The 20525-nt window shown below is 47.4% G+C and overlaps 1 protein-coding gene across 1 annotated transcript in view; it reads right to left on the bottom strand.

Annotated features, from left to right (window-relative positions):
* Ypel2 (yippee like 2) overlaps positions 1-17879 on the bottom strand; it is a 60123-nt gene extending 42244 nt beyond the window's left edge. The window contains exon 1 of the mRNA XM_052756110.1: positions 17702-17879. The gene's annotated coding sequence lies outside the window, so the exon portion shown is untranslated. The remainder of the gene's footprint in view (positions 1-17701) is intronic.
* Between the last annotated feature and the right edge of the window lie 2646 nt (positions 17880-20525).

Raw genomic sequence — 20525 nt, 5'->3', positions numbered from 1 at the left:
TCAGGTTGGTCTATATCGCAAGTTCAGGCCAGCCAGGGCTACACAATGAGTCCTTGCCTCAAATCTCAAAACCCGAAACAAAACAAACAAAAAAACCAACCAAACAAAAATCTCAACAGGAAAAAAATCTGTTATCATTTTACAAATATCTCTTAATAGCCCTGGACCACAGGTAACAAAACCCATCTTGGACAGCAAGGAGCCATGCTCCTTCAGAAACAAAGCCAGTACTCATCTCCACCTTGAATACAGGGTCTAGTCTTGACTTGAGCAAGTATGTCTCATGACAATCTTATATGATCTCTGGGACTCCTTATCTCTCTTTGGTTTCTCTGTCTAGCCTTGGTAGTCCTGAAACTACTGCAGACCAGGGTGGCCTTGAACTCAGAGATCCACCTGCTTCTGTCTCTGGGATTAAAGGCATGCACCACCCCTGCTCCTTTTCTCCTTAAAATCCCGACTCAATACTTTGTTGTTGTATTTGAATGCTGGGATTAAAGGCTTGCATGGCCATTCCCAGCCTGATTTTGATTTTAAAAAAATGTGGGGGGAAGAGGGAACGTAAAAAAATTTCTTTTTTTGCAGGTAGTGGTGGTATACACCTGGGAGGCAGAGGCAGGCCGATCTCTGTGAGTTTGAGGCCAATCTGGTCTACAGTTAGTTCCATTATGACAGCCAGAGCTACACAAAGAAACCCTGTCTCAAAAAAAATTTTTTTAAAGCATGAGTGTTTTGTCTGCATGTGTCTTTATGGTACACGTGTGTGCAGTGCCCTCAGAGGCCAGAAGAGGGTGTAAGAGCCCTTGGGCAGGAGTTATAGCTGGCTGTGAGTCACCATGTGGGTGCTGGGAATCAAACCTGGGTCTTCTGAAGAGACCAAGTGTCCTTAACCAATGAGCCATCTCTTCAGCCCTCTAATTCCATGTTTTAATGTTTAAGTAGAACCTTGTCCTACAGTGAAGCATCTTCTATCCACCAACCTTCATTTTCTTAAGGCTTTCAATTCAGCAAGGTCACATAACATGCTGGTCTTAGAAAGTCCATTCAGAAGTGGCTGCCGAATGGTGCCCCTGCCACATCCGTTAGCAGAGCAATGTACGTCATGGCTCTTAGCACAGTACTTTACCTGGGGAAGCTCACATCTGCTAGCACATCTGTGTGGAAAAAGAAACAGTTCCCTTGAGCACCCTCCAACTCACACGGCGTACTAGGTGTTGGGCAGAAGTAGCCGCAGCTGGTTATCAAGAAGATCAAAATATTACAAGCTGCGTCTACAACTGCAAAACAGAAAATAATGCAAAGTTTCTGAAGACACTTAGGGCCACTTGGCTGAAATTTGATGGCTTCCTTTCAAATCCCAGTTCCACAGTGGATTTCAGATAACTTACATAATGTGTATACAGGGCCAATTATGGTGGTGCATGCCTTTAATCCCTGCACTCGGGCAGGAGCAGGCAGTTCCAGGACAGCTTTGTCTACATAATAAGATCATGTCTCAAAAACAGAAACAAAAACACAACAAAACAAACAGAAAACAAAAATGTATTTATTATGCATTAAGATTTAAAATCCAACCGGGCGGTGGTGGTGCACGCCTTTAATCCCAGCACTCGGGAAGCAGAGCCAGGCGGATCTCTGTGAGTTCGAGGCCAGCCTGGGCTACCAAGTGAGTTCCAGGAAAGGCGCAAAGCTACACAGAGAAACCCTGTCTCGGGGGGGGGGGGGGGGGATTTAAAATCCATTATAAAATTAGGAGCAGGTAGTAAAATTATGGAAAAAAAAGTTACTTCTCTCATATGTGGAATCTAGAATTAAATTTGAAAATATATACAGACTATGAAAGTAAAAGAGGAACTGAGAAGTGGGGAAGAGTTCTTTCTTTTGTTTTGTTTTTCTGAGACAGGGTTTCTCTGTGTAGCTCTGGCTGTCCTGGAACTCACTGTGTCGACCAGGCTGGCCTCTGCCTCCCAAGTGCTTGCGCCTGCCTAGGGGAGAATTCTAAAGGAAAGGAAGAGGGGGAAGAAGGGTGATGTGAGGAGGAAATCTAGCTTTTAAATATATTAAAAACAACAACAAAAACCTTACGAACTGCACTTGAGAGATGAAGAATACTTGGTGCCCTTACAGAGGACCTGGGTTCATTCAATTCCCAGCAACCACATAGTGACTCACACCATCTCTAACTCCTGGTCCAGAGGATTTGATGCCTTGTAACCTCTGGCACACACCAGGCATACATATGGTGCACAGACATACACACAGGCAAAAGCATTCATACACATAAAATAAATCTATTTTTTTTTCCAAAATAGCAAAATTAGGGCTTTGTGGTAGTTTGAAAAAGAATGGCTGCCATGGGCTTATATTTGAATGCTTAAGTCACCAAGGAGTGGCATTATTTGAGAAGGATTAGGAGGTGTGGCCTTGTTGGAGGAAGTGTGTCACTGGAGGTAGACTTGCTTGAGGTCCCAAAAGCCCAGGACACGCCCAGGGTCCTACTCTCTGCTTGTGGATCAGGATGTAGAACTCTGAGCTACTTCTCCATCACCATGCCTGCATGCCACCATGCTCCCCATCATGATGATAATGGACTAACCTCTGAAACTGTAAGCAAGCCCCTAATTAAATGCTTCCTTTTATAAGAGTTGCCTTGGTCAAGGTGTCTCTTCCCAGCAATACAACAGTGACTGAGACAGGCCGGACAAATGGCTCAGTAAGAGCCCTGTTGCTCTTTGCAGAGGACCTATGTTTCCAGAACCCATGGAAGAAGGATCTCAACTGCCTCTAACTCCAGCTCCAGGGATTCCAAAAAAAACCTCTTCTGGTGTTCAAGGTTTACTTGGTGCGTACATTACTTGGTGCGTACACATGCACACTTACTCACACACATACAATCTTAAAATATGTATGAGTGTATACACACCACATGTGTACATGTATTTTAAGGAGGTCAAGTCCAGTTTGAAATGAATGCTCTTAAAACTGCTAAAATACTACTAGAGTTCAAATGCAAATTTGGCTTTGAACTCATAATCAGGGGAAGCAAAGTTTCCCCTGCAAAGTTTCTGACCTGCAAGGTTTATAAAAGCATCCTGGAATTGAGTATACAGATTTTTGGAATTTTCCTGTTGAGGACAGACAGGGAAGACAATGAGAAATCTAATATACAAAGCCCCAGAAAAAACCAGGCATGGCTCATACCTGTAGTGTCAACACTCAGGCTGAGACAAGAGGACTGACTGCCATAGTTCAGGGCTAGCCTAACCTACACAGGCCACCCTGGGCTACAGTGAGACCCTGTCTCAAACAAGACTATCACAAGAGTTTATATCATGTGACCACCTTGCATGCTGCTTGGCGCATCCCTCCAACAAACCCCGAACTATAGCTCAAGAGGAGGGGGTCAAGGGAGAGAGCAGGCCAAGAATATGGATTGCCAATGGTCTTGCTGGATCATATGCTTAATGCTGACTCAAGAAAAATGAAGAGCTACAGAAGCTCCTGGCAAGGCTTCACGATTATCATCAATCACAATCAAGATTGAGTAGCAAAAATATGGGCCTCGGTGGAAGAGGCGAGGTGCAAGCATTAATACGTTATTTATTATTTACTGCTCACACTGTTCAGCCTTGGTGAGGCATTCAGCTCCTCTCTCTAAGCTGTATGGAGGACCGAGTTGGGCAAGGTGGTGCATGCCTATAATCGTAGCACTCAGGAGGGCTGCTAGTGTAAGAACAGCCTGAGCTACGCAGCAAGACCCTGTATCTTTTTTTTTTTTTTTTTTTTTTTTTTTTGGTTTTTCGAGACAGGGTTTCTCTGTGTAGCTTTGTGCCTTTCCTGGAACTCACTTGGTAGCCCAGGCTGGCCTCGAACTCACAGAGATCCGCCTGGCTCTGCCTCCCGAGTGCTGGGATTAAAGGCGTGCGCCACCACCGCCCGGCAAGACCCTGTATCTTGAAAACAAAGATTCATAGGCTTCACTTCCTCCATGATGTTCTCCCGGCCTTCTCCCTCGAATGCCTGCTCCTCTACAAACACTCAGCTTGTGCATGCTGCTTCTGCACCTTTGACCCCTTTCTAAAGGGCACTTCTAGTAAACTCCTAAGAAGACACATCAAACTAAGCTTACCAAAGTGGACATCATGGGCGGCATCAGTGGTAGAGCACTCTCTTAGTTAGGTCTCTCTTGCTGTGAAGAGCCACCATGACCAGGGCAGCTCTTAGAAAATATTTTATGGGGCGACTCGCTTACAGTTTCAGAGGTTCGGTCCATTATCATCACGTCAGGGAGCATGGCTGTGTGCAAGCAGACCTGATGCTGGAGCTGAGAGTGCTACATCTTGCAGGCAACAGGAAGTCAACTGAAAGTCACACTGAGGGAAGCTTGAGCAAGAGACCTCAAAGACCGCCCCCACAGTGACACACTTCCTCCAACAAGGCCACATGTTCTAATAGTGCCACTCTCTCTGGGCGCCATTTTCTTTCAAACTACCACAAGCACTTACCTACCCATGAGGGTTCAACTCCCTGCAGGTACTGCATCTTTAAAGTATAACTTTCGTATGGTGTGAATGTGTATGTATACATGGATGTGTGTATGTATACTTGTACATGCTTACTACGGCACCTGGGTGGGTATCAGGACAACCTTCAGAGGTGACTCGAACCACAGAGTCATCTTGTAAGTCGTTTGTTTAGATTTGTTTATATGTATTGGGTGTTTCTATGTGCAGAGACTGCCTGGTGCCTGGAGCTCCGAAGATATTGGATCCCCTAGAACTGGAGTTACAGATGATCGTGAACCACCGGGTAGGTGCTGAGGACTGAATCCAGAGCCTTAGCCTTTAGGCAGGAGCTCGGTCACTAAAGCCTCAGTCCCATTCCATCTCCTTAAAGACCCCACTAACCAAGCAGGCAACTCCTTTCCCTTCCTTTTTATAGTTCAGGTCCCCTAATCAGTTGACTCTAGGTTTTTGTTTTGTTTTGTTTTGTTTTGTTTTGTTTTGTTTTTTGCTTTTTGTATGGTTTGGCTAATTGACTGGATTTTTTTTTTTTATAAAGCTGGGATCAAACCCAGGGCCACAGACATGCCTGGCAAGCACTCTATCACTGAGCTACACCCCAGCCCGAGTGGTGCCTAACTCTATCATCCATGGCAGTCCTCAGCAGCAGCCCCTCACAAGCCCAGCCCTTTCACCATGGGCGACTGCCCGCTTCCTGACTCGCTGACTCAGCTCTTCTTTCTCCAGCTCATTCTAGAACTCTATTTCTAAAACACAATTTGAGCACATCTCTCTCATGTTTCAAAACCTGTACCAGTTCCCTACCAGACTACAGGGCACAGTCCAAACCCCTCTGGGGGGTACCAAGAGCCTGAGCCAAGCCTCCACACTCCACTCCAAACCTGTCTAACAGAGACCTGCCGTATTTTAATCTACCTCCTGTGCCCCATAAATGACTGCTCATCCCTTACTACCTAGCACAAACCAAACCCTGAGCAGAGCTGGTGGCCCCTCATCCCAGCTCACAATGAGTATCTTTCTCGAAGATAGAATTTATCCAAAACAAGGAAGTGCCTGAAAAGGTCCAGTTTTCTGACGCATCCTTCACAGTGGCTTCACAGGACTCTACACTCAGCACACTAGGGAGCCCTGAAAACTGGTTAACCGGGGATGATGAGCGGTGAGTGGGACCACACTGGTGGTTTAAACCTTATTCTCTGCTTACCTGCTCTCCTGTACTCTCACACACCCGCTCAAGTCTCATACCTGATTCTGGGCATTCCTCCATTAATGGCACTCACCATTAACACCCCACAAAGGCAATTAACTCTTGAGGGGCCAAGTCACCAGGGCTGGTAGATGGTATCTGAGACTCAGCACTGTGAGGTCATAGCCCAGATGAGCCACGCGGCATGAACCTCTGTTTTTTGACCTGGTTGCTGTGATACTCTCTGTTCTGCCTTCATATTCCACTATACCCCAGGAGAGCTTCCCACGTGACCCTACCCAGGCTGTATGTGCCTTCTGGACCCTAGAGAAGCTCTCAGACTCCCAACCTAGGCATCCTCTCCCAGGGTGCCCTACAAAACCCACAGTCTAAACTATAGATCTTGGAGTTGGGTCAGGCCAAGCATAGGACCTCTCAACTTTGCCTCTGCTGAATGCAGGAGAGGGCCCAATCCACCCTTTTTTCTTCCAGGCCAATTCTGCCACCCTTTAGTGCCAGCCTTTTGTATTTGATCATGCTCAGATGACAATCCTGGCTAAAACAAAACAAATAAGATTCAGTCTATGGTCTGTGACCCAGAGTGCTATTCCATTCTTCTGTCCCTAGACAGGGCTATACTTGAACTATATAATGAAAAACAGCCACTTAGAAGCTCTATTGAGAACACAGCTTTAGAAAATAAGAGACTTGAGCTAGGAGTGGTCTTGTCTGGAATCCCAGAACTTGGGAGGTGGAGGCAAGAATTCTGCTGTATGTACACTTGAGGCTAGTCAAGGCAAGTGAATTCCAGGCCAGCCTTAGCTAAATAGGGAGACCCAGTGTGACCCCCAACTTACCCACTCACTCCCCAAAGGAAATAATACGGCTTCTCCAAGCCCACGTCACCCAGAAATCCCCCCTTGCCTTCAAGCTCCAGTCTGGTCCCCTCCCCTCAAAACTCATCCACTCTGTCTATCCAGCTCCATCTTTGCTGTTCCAGAAGTGATTAGCTGTTACGTCTGTGCTCCCAAACTCAACGATCTGCTGAATTAATGAATGTCTTTTGGACTTTGGGCGCTGCCACGACCTTGATTTCTCTCACTGATGGGTCTCCAGGGCACAGCCGGGGCTCCAATTAACTACAAGCTATCCATCCCAGACCTTCCAATACAGTTCTGCTGTTCAGCCGTCAGTGCGCCTCTGGCTTTCTCGCTTTTATCTCGGGTTCACATAAATCCCACGTTCTAGATACAGACTGTCTGTGCCTGAGCTCCCTGCCTTTCAACAACTGAAATCTGGAAAGTGAAATTTTTTTAAACTGTGAGTGAAAAAGGGGAGAGAGAGACAGCATTGAAAGGATGCATAAAGATGACGACGCGCTCGCCTGCCAGGGAAGACTGACTGACTCCATGGCGACTTTCTGGGCTTCTCTACCTGGGAGCAGCAGATAAACCTTATTCACAAATAAAGCCTTGTTCCTTTCAGGCCTAGCGCATGGAGGATAGATTTACACGCACTTTGCCAAGTCAGCCTTTCCATTTAAGAAGCTTCGGCAGAGCTAGTTTATGGGGCGTCCCAAAAGCTGGACCTGAAGTCCAGCTCTGGGAAGTTCGGCTGGGCTGGGTGTGGGGGTGCACGCCTGAAACCCTAGTGTTTGGGAGGCCGAGGCAAGAGGCTGAAAGGTCAAGGCCAGCCTGAGCAGAGGGCTTAAACTGGTGAGGAAACTAAAGCTGACCTTGACTTCATGCACCTTCTGCTCCTACTTCCCTAGTACTGGGATGGATCCTTTCTACCCAGACAAACAGGAAGAGGTCTGGGGAAATGTATTCTTGGTCCCTGTGTCCTCCAGAGTTTATGCTAAGTGGAAGAACCTATATGTTATGCAGTAGGACAGTATGGCCAAGGACAGTCTGGCAGGCTTGCTAAGACGCTGTCTCAAAATACAAAAACAAAATATAGGGCTAGAGATGTATAGATACAGAATAATACAGATACAGGGATGGTGGAATGCTCCAAATGCAAAGGAAAGCTTTCAGAGTATTTCTTGGACTGAGGAGTATAGCTCAGTGGCAAAATGCTGCTTGACTGCCAGGCACAAGGCCTTGGGTTCAATTCCCAGCACCACAAAAATAAAATTTATATACACACACAAATTACTGGTTTTGTTAGGGTAGGGTGTATACATGTGACCAAGACAATCACATAGCTGAGGCTGTCCTGTTTAGAATCAAAACAATCTTCTGACCTCCAAATGCTTGGATTATAGGTATGTACCACATTATCTATAATACATATAATATAATGTGTATCTGAGATGTCACTGGAATACTATCAGATTCAATACTTCAACAATAAATAGCAGAAACGGAGAGATGGCTCAGCAGTTAAGAGCACTGGCTGCTCTTCCAAAGACCAGGGTTCAATTCCCAGCACCCACCCACATGGTGGCTTCACAACCATCTGTAACTTCAGTCTCAGGGGATCCAACATCCTCTTCCGGCCTCTTCAGGCACCAGGTGCACACATGGAACATGGACACACACACAGGCAAAACATCCACAAACATAAAACAATAATTGCAAAATTGAGGAAAAACAGGAGGGAAGGGACTGGGGTGGGGGGAGGAGACAGTCTGAACCAGAAGAGAAGATGAGAGATTTGGCACTAGCTTAATCTAGCTTCGGTTCTTATTAATGGAGTCTTCAGTCTGAGGCTTTAGCAAGCGTGGGGATAACCTTTTCCTCAAATCCTGAAGAAAGCAAAAATGTTCAAATCCCAGCCTTTGGAGGTGAAGGCAGGAGATTCAGGAGTTCACACAAGGTGGGGGTGGGGATGAGAAAATGAGAAAGAATCTCTAGGAAGTTTTCCACTGAGGACATTGAAATGGGGCCAGTGAGCCATTGCTCCAAGCTTTTCCACTTCATTCATTTCTACGGAGAGTGGAGGTCACAGTTCACTCCCACCAAGTTGCCCCTTGCTACAGCCCTGGCACCCAAGCAGCACCCCCGTCCTCTCCACTCTGCACCCTGGAGTATACACTGCCCCCAACTTAGACCCTCTTTATTCCGGCCCACCTCCAAAGCCTCACCCTTCTTTCCCTGTCTCCACAGACTGAGCTCCTTCTGGTTTGCACCCTGGTTACTTATACATGTGCCTTCATCACTGGTTGGAGAGTGTGCTTGTAGGGGGCAGATCCATGTCTTAACTCATCTTTATCCCCCAAAGGTCTTACTATCTGAGGGACGGTTATTACCCATGAAAACGAAACAAAACAAAAAAAAACAAGATGACATTTTAGCCCCAAGTCAGAAGCTCTTCTACTGGTCCCAGTTACTCTCCACTGGCAGTTGTGGCCACTCTTAAGCTCCCAAACCCCAGCTATTATATTCCCAAAAGGAACTGGAAAAACAAAACGCTGCAAATGATTGGGAAGGTCAGGGTCCCCCAGGGTTAAATTTCCATCAACCAAAACAAAATAAAGCCGACTTGATAGAACAAAGTTCAGCTACCATTCAGCCAGAGACCCTGTCTGAGCCCAGTGGTACCCATTTCCCATCAACCTTTTTTTTTTTTTTCCCAGTGAGAAACATGCAAGAGAACTCTAGGCCTGTTTCTCTCTGAGCTGGCAATCTTGTCTGGACATGCCCCATTCTCAAGACCACAAGGAAGGGCTGCCCTACAGCTGGGGAGACAGAGCAGCCATGCAGCAGAAATGCAGGTAACAAGCTGGGCAGTGGTGGTGCATGTCTTTAATCCTGGCATTCGGGAGGCAGAGACAGGTGGATCTCTGTGAGTTCGAGACCAGCCTGGTCTACAGAGTGAGTTCCTGGACAGGCTCCAAAGCTACACGGAGAAACCCTGTCTTGAAAAAAACAAAATGCAAATAGCAACATTGCACCACATTGGAGAGATGCACCAGCATGGAAAAGGCTCCTTTACCCCTCTTGGAGGAAGCATGTTTTGCTTAGGATTGAAATTGATAGGCAATGTAGGGTTAGGTGAGAAGTGGGTACTCCTCTAACATATGCAGGAACAGAAAGAACCTCGGACCTGAGACACAGAATGTATGATCTGTACTTGGAGCTTTTGTTTTTCTCACATCCTAGGCTGACCGTGAGCTTGCGGATCTACCTGCTTCCACTTCCCAAGCACTGGAATTACAGATGTGCACCACCCTGCCTAGTTTATACAGTGCTAACAATTGAAGCCCTGTTTCATGTAGTTCTAGCTATCCCAAGTTTCCGGGGCTTCTGCCTCCACCTCCCTGGCACCCATGAGCTGTGCTTTACCTAGTTAGAGCTGTGTCTTAAGCAAGTCCTTTTTGTCTGCGTAAGCCTCAGTGTTTAGCTTCCTAAAACAAAATCATCTAACTAGATTCAATTCCCAATCCAGCATATATCTAGTTTGTATCTAAAGCTACAAGTCATTCATGTGAAATTAGAAAAAAAAAAAATTATAAGGTTAACACTGAAAAAATATTAGGGTACAGGCCCCTATGGAGTTAGTTAAATCAAGCCCAGTTTTGGCTCTGTACTTCCTGACAGCCAAAGCGAAAAGAGAAATGTGCAGTTATAAATTTCCAATTCTCAAAAAACAAAAACAAACAAACAAACAAAAAAACCCAGCATACCTGTTCCTTAGAGGGCCATAGCTTTTCCTGGCACTATGTTCTAAAAGAATTTCTCCCTCGAACTTCTTAAAGAAGACATAGGAAGCTGTAGTTGTCTTCAACAACCTGAATCCTGAGAACTGCAGAATGAGTTATATAAACTCCTTCTCCGGGGTTCCCAGTTAAAGCAGGGATACTCGGTGAAAGCATTCTGGAGGTGAGAAAAGAGGGCCTCAGCAGGCAGCTTCCAGGCAGTCCAGCTTGATTAATCAAGGCTAAAACAAGAGTGGCCACAGGTAGACAGCATGTCTGTTTGTTTGAAGACAGGGTTTCTCTGTGTAGCCCTGACTGTCCTGGAACTCACTCTGTAGACCAGGCTGGTCTCAAACTCAGGGATCCACTTACTCCCACCTCCCACCACCACCTAGTTAACAGCATGCCTTTCCTAAAACTTCCACAAATATTACTTCTTCCAAAGACACAAAGTCTTAAATAGGAAACTAATGTAAGAGCAGCCAGCTGGAGCTAGTGAGCTCCGGAACAGCCTGAGTTGCAGGGAGACCCCATCTTAAGATTCAAAAGAAAAAAAGAGTTGGACAACATTCTGCAAGCAATTTGATAATCTCTAAATTCCACTCCAGCCAGGCTGGTGGTACACACACCTTTAATCTCAGCACTCAGAAGGCAGAGGCAGGTGGATGTCTGTGAGCTTGAGGCCAGTGCTACACAGTGAGACCTTATCTCTAAAATAATTTCTGGGCGGTGGTGGCACAACGCCTTTAATCCCAGCACTCGGGAGGCAGAGCCAGGCGGATCTCTGTGAGTTCGAGGCCAGCCTGGTCTACGAGTGAGTTCCAGGAAAGGCACAAAGCTACACAGAGAAACCCTGTCTCAAAAAACCAAAAAAAAAAAAAAGAAAGAAAGAAAAAGAAAGCACTAAAATAATTTCCATTCCAGTTCTGTCAGATTTGAATGTGTTTCTGATCTTTGTTTACTTAAAATAAATTAAGACTTGGTAGTTGCCCACCACTCACTGCCAAATCAATTGATTGGGAATGGACTCCTGCCAGCTAGGAATGAGAATCCACCTCATACCATTAATGCCGTTATTAACAGCAGGCACTGAGTGCTTCCTAGGTGCCAAGCTCTAGGCCTGGTTCCCCCTGCATTCTCTCACTTAATCCTCTCATAAATCCTGAGTGATAGCAACTATTATTAGTCCCATTTTACAAATAAGGACCAAAGATTTAGAGAATTGTAGATTGCCCAAGGTCACAGAGCTAATTATCGGTTCTTTCTGATTCCAAAGCCAGGCCGTCAGCTCCACTGTAGGGCCTGCTGGTATTAATAAAATGTGTGATTACTGATAGAAATGCTAATGCATGTCAAGAAAAAAGAACTAACAGTGAGGGCCAGAGTGAGGTCAGTGGAAGGGCCAAGAGATGTTTGTTAACAATAAGCGACCATGGAGCTTTCAGAGACTGGCAACCTATAAATGGACTAAGGAATAAAAAAAAAAAAAAAAAACTGAAAAATGCAAACCTGCAGAAGAAATTGTGAAAATACTATCTTCATTCCAAGAAAGACAAAAATTCTCTTATTCTCGTATCCTCTTAAAAATATTGATGTTAACAAAAAAAAAAAAAAAAAAAAAGCCGGGCGGTGGTGGCGCACGCCTTTAATCCCAGCACTCGGGAGGCAGAGCCAGGCGGATCTCTGTGGGTTCGAGGCCAGCCTGGTCTACGAGTGAGTTCCAGGAAAGGCGCAAAGCTACACAGAGAAACCCTGTCTCGAAAAACAAAAACAAAAAATATTGATGCATAGCTGGGTGTGCTGGCACATGCCTTTAATTCCAGTGTTTGGGAGGCAGAGGCAGGATGTTCTCTGTGAGTTCGAAGCCAGTCTGGTATACAAAACAGTTCCAGGACAGCCAGGGCTGTTACACAGAGAAACCCTGTCTCAGAGAGAGAAAAAAAAATTGTTTCATACCTTTAATCCCAGCACTCAGGAAGCAAAGGCTGGTGGATCTCTGTAAATTGGAGGCCAAGCAAGTCAACAAAGAAGAAAAAAACCTGCCTCAAAAAAGCCAAAGGCAGAAGAAAAAACAACAAAAGGCTTCCTCCTCTAGAGACTAAAGCTTGGCTCCTTTGGTCATTTACACTTTTAACCAACAGGTATATTTCTCTAGCACCTGCTAAATGCCAAGTATTGTCAGCAGTCAGCAAGTCAGAATGGAAAGGATGCTCTCAATACTCCATTCCAACAAACAAGTAGACAATATATTTCCAGATGATCGTAAACGGAATTTACAAAATAATAATAAAGTTGGAGGCTGGGGATGTAGCTGTTGATAGATTGCTTGTTTAGCATGCATGACGTTGAAAGACCAGCAAGACACAGAACTCAGCCTGTAATTAAATCCACCATTAGGGAGATAGAGGCCGGACATAATAAATCTCAAGACCAGCCTCTGATACCAGAGACACTGTCAAAACAAAGTTAAGGGGTTAAAAAAGTCTGTGGACACAGAGGTGAGGAGCTGTTGATACCTAGTCTGGGAGGGGCGGGCTTTCATCTGGAAAAAGAAAGTAACAGTAGCAAACAAACCAACAAAAACAAGCCGGATTAGAGATTATGTCTCTTGCTGCTCCTGTAGAGGACTCGGGTCTGGTTCCCAGCACCCACATGGTGGTTCATAACCATCAGAACTCCAGTTCTACGGGACCCTGATACTCTCTTCTAATCTGGCACCATAAATACATGCCGACAAAATGCTCATACATGTAAAATAAATCTTTAAAAAGATAAAGCTGTGACCCAGAAGGGGGGAAAAAAGGCTTAAATTGGGTGTGGTGATGCACACCTGTAATCCAAGCAGTCATGCAGTAGAGTCAAGAGGACCAGTAGGTCAAAGCCAGCCTGGGCACACAGCCTGTGGAGCCTGAAGACAGCCTGTGAGCACCATTAAGAGACTCTCAAAAACAGAAACTTCACAAAGGCCCAAGTTGCAGCAGAAATGACGGCAGAAAGGCAGGTGAGAAGGTGGGGCCAACTGGGGAGGGCACAGAGAATGAAGTTGCACCAGACTGAAGTACACGAGGAAGAGCCCGCCACAGCCCATGGGGAAATCAGGCAGATGCAATCAATCTTTTACAGACCCAAGCAGACAGCACCTTTTGTTATGGATAACATCACCCAAAACTTGTCAGCCCTAACAAAATACCTTTAGCTGGCAGGCAGGCAGGAGGGTGCTGGCTAGCTCTCTGTCACTGTGGGCTAGAATTCAAAATGACGCTTTGTGCCTGTCAAAAGTTCCCAGCGGTTTGGTTGATAGACCCAGAGAAATGCTGAGATCGTTTACAAAGGAACAGTGCCTGATCTCCTTTCCAACCCTTTCCCCTCTTTTCCTAAGACTTCTCGTCCCTTGCCACTCTGGTTGCTTCCATTTTTTTCCTATGTGCTCAAAACTGGATACACTGAATGTGAGCAGCTAGGTCAAATGGAGCGTTATTAAAGTTAATTTAAACAATCTCACAGTGAATGCTCTCCTACAAGGCACTTCTTTGCCAAGAAGGGCCATAGTAGAATCTGAATTTGGATAATTAAGTATCCTTTGTAAGGCTCAACTGCAGCTTTAATTCAAAGAAATCTCTTCCACCAACCTGTTTGGACAAAATAAGAGGGGAAATTGAATCTGCAGCTCCACCGGTGTGTTTATGTATATCTGTGCTTGAAGGCAGAGGTAAAAGCATCAGGAACTGGATGACTAAGAAGACCCACCTGCACACACTGTGCCCATGCAGTGGAAAGAACCAGCTGACTAGGCAAGAGATGTGGGAACTTGAGTCTCTTATTAACATCAGATGATAGACAAGCCCCTGATTCCCGCCCCCAACCCCCAAATCAAAATAAAGTCACAGCCTGCCTTTCCCTCAGGCTACACAGTCTGGAATACCAGCCAGACATTAAACAAAATCAATCCTTTCTTCTGCTGGCCAATTGTTAATCCCCTAGGCACAGTGACTGCCTCAGAACCATTAACATCATTATGACAATGAAAATGCACATAATCTGTGAACAGCACAGCAGCTCGTCAGCACTGCTCACATCTCCAACCCCCCACCCCCCCCCCACCCCCCCCCCCCCACCCCCGCGCACTCAGAAGCATCCAGGGTTACAGCACAGTGAGCAGCAGCCTCACATGCGCTGGAGTGAAGCCGGGTGCAAGAGCTGCCTCTTTGCCTAAGCTTCTGAGATAGGCTCCCACTCTGCCGCCCCACCTGTTATTAGGCAGGACGAGATCTGACTGCCTCTGCCTCCTGAGGGGTGGGACCAAAGGTGTCCACCACCATGCCAGGCCCCAAAGGGTGACTGGCTAGCAGCTGAGTGATCTGAAAGCTTGCACCCGAGTGTGGGACAGCTACCTGCCTTGACACTTGACATCTGTTCTCCCTGTTCACTGCCATCAACTCCCAGTAGACCCGTGTTTCTAACCAGCTACCTGCGCCATCATCTAAGGGGTCACCGACTACAAAAGTTGCAGCCCCAACTAGCAACTCTAAACAGGTGTGTGGTGCCTAATGCCTGCAATCTCTACACTATGGAGGCTGAGGCTGGAGTATTGTAGAAAAGTTCAAAGCCAGCCTGGAGCTACACGGTGTGTTCCAGGCCAGCCTGGGCTGTCGTACGAGACCCTGTCTCAGAATGAGACAGAGTGAAAGTAACTATCTCTGGAGTAATTAACACACTGTACATATGCATATATATGTTTAATGTGTACGTAAAACACATATCTATTTCTTTTAACCACTGTATTTCTAAACATTGCTCTGGCCATCATGCAGTCAGGCTTGAGGACCTCCGCCCTAAACCAATGTTTCTCAAACTGAAGGTCATGACCATTTGGTTAAGAAATCAAATTAATGAGTCATGACCACCAGCTGATTTTTTTTTCTAATGAAGCAGGAAAAAAAAAAAACAGAACACTGCAGGTATTGCGGGTAATAGTTATTACTTCCCAGAACTTCTTTCAGTGGCAGGCAGGCCAGTGCACATTGCTATAATATATCCCTTACTGTGGATCCCACAAAAGCTTGAAAATCATGGTTCTAAAAAACTGAAAGGTTTTTGTTTATTTTCTTAAACAAGTGTCTCACATTCTCTGTGAGTTCAAGGCCAGCATGGTCTACAGATCGGGTTCCAGGACAGCTAGGGCTACACACAGAGAAACCCTGTTTCAAAAAACCAAAAAAAAAAAAAAAAAAAGTATCTCCCTACATATCCTTGTCTAGCCTGGAATCTTTTTTTTTAATTTCTTTACTGGCGCCCAATGTGGGGCTCGAACCCACGACCCTGAGATTAAGAGTCCCATGCTCTACCGATTAAGTCCACACAAGTAGCTGTGTGTGTGTGTGTGTGTGTGTGTGTGTGTGTGTATGGTTTATTTATTTTAATCTTTATGTGCATTGGTGTTTTGCCTGCATGTACATCTGTGTGAGGAGGTTGGATCCCCTGGAACTAGAGTTATATACAGCTGTTGTGAGCTGCCATGTGGGTGCTGGGAGAATTGAACCCAGGTCCTCTGGAAGAGCAGCCCGTGCTCTTAACCATTGAGCCATCTCTCCAATCTCCACCTGGAATGCCTTTATACTGACCAGGCTGGCCTCAAACGTAGAGTGATCCCCCTGCCTGGTTGGTCATATACCACTACTCCGAGCTAGGAAAACTGTATTCTTATGTATGTTATTTCTCATTTTCCACCCCTACCTCAATTCAAGGAGAGATATCCAAGAAAAGGTGTTACTGGATTCTAAACTGCTAAGGCAGAGTCCAACTGAGGCAAGGCATGAGCCCAGGCACCCCACTCCACCCAATTTGACCCTGTCATGAAATAGGGAGCAAATCACAGTGCCAAAGGGAAGTTTACCCAGCTCTCCTCAGGCTGGCCTTGGTATCAGTGTAAAGAACTCACAGCACTCATATCACAGCTCAGGACAAAAATGGGGCGGACAGTCATAGTCGAGTACGAACCGGGCACAATGATACATATGCATGAAAAAGTCATAATAAAGCCAATATTTTGTAAGCTACAGGATTTAAAAAATTATAAAGAATGAAACTTCCTCGAAAGTAAGACTATCTGCATTCAATGCTAAGAAAGCGGAAGACTGGTAGGCTGAATTCAGGTAAAGCCGATGGCAGTGTGCGGCAAAAGAGAGGTGGAGAAGTGTGAGCCCCATCTTACTGATCAGATTCTGTGAACCCCCAAACCAGACTATCGCAAAGCTACAAGTATGAGATTTGCTGGAATTCCCTTGTGCCTCTAATGTTTCTGTAAATGAGGTACAGAAAAGTAATCATCCCTAGTCTTGCCCAGTGCTCTGGACACAGCCCACCTTGCTACAACGAAGAGGACAAAAGACTGGTAGCGAGGGCCCTTGTTAGCCCTAGACTCTCCAAGTCAGTAGCTCAAAGACACTCCAACGTGGCAACAACAAATAAATCAACCAGGAGGCCAAAAACAAAAACCCCCGGCAGAGCTCCTGGGCAGACCCATTTGCCACTTCCAGAGGTCGGGCTGCGGAAGGCTGGGTAAACCGGAGGATGTCCACTCAGCTTTTTAAAAAGCGATGGGTAAAGTGAAGTCAGAGGTGGCAGGCAGTTCTTTGCACAAGGGGTCCAAAGGAACAGGCGTGCTCCCCCTCCTAAGTGCCAGCCCTGAGACGCCAGTAATGCTCCCACTGTTTCAGGAAAATCACCCGAAGGGAGTCAGCAACCAGGTAGGTGAAACTTGAAGCAAGGAGAGACTGGAGCCAGCTCCGGGGAGGGACCCTCCGCAGAGGCCCCCGCAGCGGGTCTGGCAGCAGAGTTCGCGCCCACCCCTTGGCAAGGCCGCTGGGGAGGCGCCGGGAAGCGTCCAGGCAGGAACTCGCTGCGGTTCCCTCGGCCTGGGGCTGGCGAAGCACTCTGGGGCCTTTTGAGGGCGGTGTGCCCCAGACCCAAGTGTCTCGGTGGAGACACAGACCACACAGCCCGGTGTCACCGTGTGCCATCCGCGGGGGCACCACGCCAAACAAGGGAAGCGGCAGCGCCCACATCTGCGGGTCCCCACCATCGCCCATCCGCTCGCCGTCGTCCCCGAGCCCCGAACTCGGAGCGCGCGCCAGTGTTTGTAAACAAACCGGTCACGTGGCCGCGGCAGCCTGCTCCCCGCCCCTGGCGCCCCGGGAACCCTCGGGGAGCCCCCGCGGGACCTCGCCAGCATCGCCCCAGCCGAGCTGGACTGCGGGCTGTACGGGAGCCCGACCGCCTCCAGGGCACACAGTCCGAACCCGCGCGGACAGCGCCCCACGCCCACGCGCGACCGGCCAGCGATCCCCTTACCTGGCGGCAGGCTGCCCGGTCCCGCCAGTGCCAGGCTCGGCTGCTCCGGAGTGCCTGGCGACGAAGGACTGCACGGCTGACTCCAGCGCTCCCTGCGCGCTCTTAAAGCCACAGTCTCCGCTACCGCCGCCGCCACTGCCGCTCCGCATCCCTCCGGAGTCCGGGCCGGGGGCTTGCCGGGTGATAGACGCGCCCCCGCGCCTATCCCATCGGCTCAGCACATAGCAACACGCCACTGGTTGGTCCGGCACGGCCGCAGCCCATCAGCGAGGAGCCAATCAACGGAGGACGGAACTCCGCCCCTGCTTCCCCTGCCGCCCGCCCCCCACCCCCACCCGCCCCTCCGCCCTGGCGGGGCGCGCGTGCGAGGAGTGTGGCGAGGTCCGGGTCCCGCCAGTCCGGGCAGCTAGCGGGCGGGGCTGGGAGGAGAGATGATTGGGATGGGTGAGCTCTCTGAGATAGGAGGCTGTTTGTTTGGGTTTACTGGGATTCCCAGGACCCGGGGCTATGTTGGGAAGTGGGATTTATCGTGCTTCTGCTTGGAGAATCTAGAGAGTAATTCCTCCCTTCGCTTGTGATTCCTGACCCCAGAGCCTAAGTTACCAGAAGTGGCCCCCAGACTTCAAGGCAGGTGGATTTAAAAAGAAAGTACCGGTCTCACCAGGCCCACCCAGGCCCTGCTCAGAAGCAGAGACAATTCTCTCTTCTCTCTCGCCTGATAGTAATTTCGACCAGTTGAAACTAGAAAAGGGTTGCCTGGTGTGTGAGAGGCCCTGGGTTCAGTCCCCAGCAGTGGGGGTGGGTTTGGAGAGCATGCATGAAGGACTTTAAGAGGAATTAGGGTGCCCTGTTGTTGATGGTTTTCCAGGGTCTTCAGAAGTTAATGAGGTCGCTTAGGTCCAGAAAGTAGACTAGGAATGGTCAACATGACCGAAGAGGAGGAGCCGGCATTCTGGGTCAGTGGGGTGGTGCTTTTCAAGGAAGAGAAGGTTAAAAAATAAACTCATGACAGTCGGGAAATCCAGGGAGGTACCTGGTGGGTGGAGTGGGGCAGAGTCTTCCAGAAGGAAAGCAGGTCAATTTGATAAAGAATTCCTGCCAGAGGACAGAGCAAGTCCAGCCTTTTCACTGAACCACTGGGCTTCTGCATGGCGTGGGGGCAAAAACATGTTTTCATGGACAGTTTAGAAAGGAGAAAATACAAAGAAAACGCATGGTAGTTGGGCAGGGTGGTTCATGCCTTATAACCCAAGGGCTTGGGAAGTGGAACCAGAAGAAAGATCAGAAGTTCAAGGTCATCCTCAACTGCATAGCCAGTTCCAAGCCAGCCTCGGTTATGTAAAGAAAAGAAAAGAAGCCGGGTGGTGGTGGTGGTGGTGGTGATGGTGGCCCACGCCTTTAATCCCAGCACTCGGGAGGCAGAGGCAGGTGGATCTCTATGAGTTCAAGGCCAGCCTGGGCTACCAAGTGAGTTCCAGGAAAGGCACAAAGCTACACAGAAAAACCCTATCTCGAAAAACCAAAAAACAAAAAAACAAAAAAAAAAAGTTTCTGGATGTGCTGCAGGAGGTCCAGGTAACTTCTGCCTCCTACTCAGTAATTTACACATAAACCCAGTGTGGTGTTTGGGTAGATCCCCAGGTGACTCAAAACGTCACCTATAACTCCACCCAGCTGTTTTTAATGTACATGCAATCAACCAAGTTGTCTTCAGTTAATGTACATCACATGGTTAGGTATGAATTCAATTAGTAAAAACCACCTCATAGTCTATAGTAGGTATCAGTTTCAGTGGAAGGGCACTGTCATGGTTTACAATTGACTACTTTGAGAGTCTAAATCCTGAGGGCAAAAAAAGCCTTCAGCTAATTAATCACAAACTTGAAAGGTTTAAGGTTTAATCTTTAAGAATATACGTTGGCCAGGCAGTCGTGGCGCACGCCTTCAATCCCAGCACTTGGGAGGCAGAGACAGAGGCAGAGACACTTTGAGTTCGAGACCAGCCTGGGCTACAGAGCGAATTCTAGGACAGGCTCCAAAGCTATACAGAAACCCTGTCTCGAAAAACAAAAACAAAACAAAACAAGAGAATATATATTAAATTCTTTAGATTTGATTACCAGCCCAGGGCTGCCTCCTGGGTAAGTTCCTTTGTGGTCTTGGGCCTTAGTTCCCACAGCCTAAAATAAGGAAGGGCTAGGGACTGGAGATGGAGCTCCCAGTAGAGACTTTGCCTAGTGTGCTTGGGGCTCTGGATTCAATTCCTATTACTGGAAACACAAAGAAGGAGGACTGAACTAAGATGGTTCCTGAATGAAGTCCCTTCCATCTCTAAAGTTTCAAATAAGCCAGAAAAATCAAACTTGTTACATTTCTGCAACATTGTGTTAGTGAGTATATTTGTATCTACAGGTTCCCTGCTCCCTATCAGTAGATTCTGTGCACCCTAGGAGACTGGTATGTTATGTAACAAGATTGGAGGCTACTGTTTTCTGTTTAAATAAATGATAACATTAGCTAAAGAAGCTTGCCTGGTGTGGGGTGCTCTGCTGAGGACCCCTGCAGGCCTGCCGTGTGATTGCAGGCGATTGGAAGAGGCAACAGAACCACGGGGCTGGAAAACAATAGAATCAGCCAGCCAGCAAAAAAAAAAAAAAAAAAAGATTAAGCCAGATCATGCATCCACCCAGGCAAAGGAGCCAAGCTCTGTGAGTTGACAGGGAAGAAAGGAGAACTGAGACAAAGAAATGTGTGTGTGTGTGTGTGTGTGTGTGTGTGTGTGTGTGTGTAGGTGGGGGAGGCGGGGAGGACGGGGGACTTAAGT

This window comes from Peromyscus californicus, unplaced genomic scaffold, assembly GCF_007827085.1.
Source record: "Peromyscus californicus insignis strain IS unplaced genomic scaffold, ASM782708v3 Scaffold_3__1_contigs__length_106647218, whole genome shotgun sequence".
NCBI classification, from domain to species: domain Eukaryota; kingdom Metazoa; phylum Chordata; class Mammalia; order Rodentia; family Cricetidae; genus Peromyscus; species Peromyscus californicus.
Note: the sequence above shows the minus strand (reverse complement) of the source record. Positions and strands in the feature narration are given on the sequence as shown.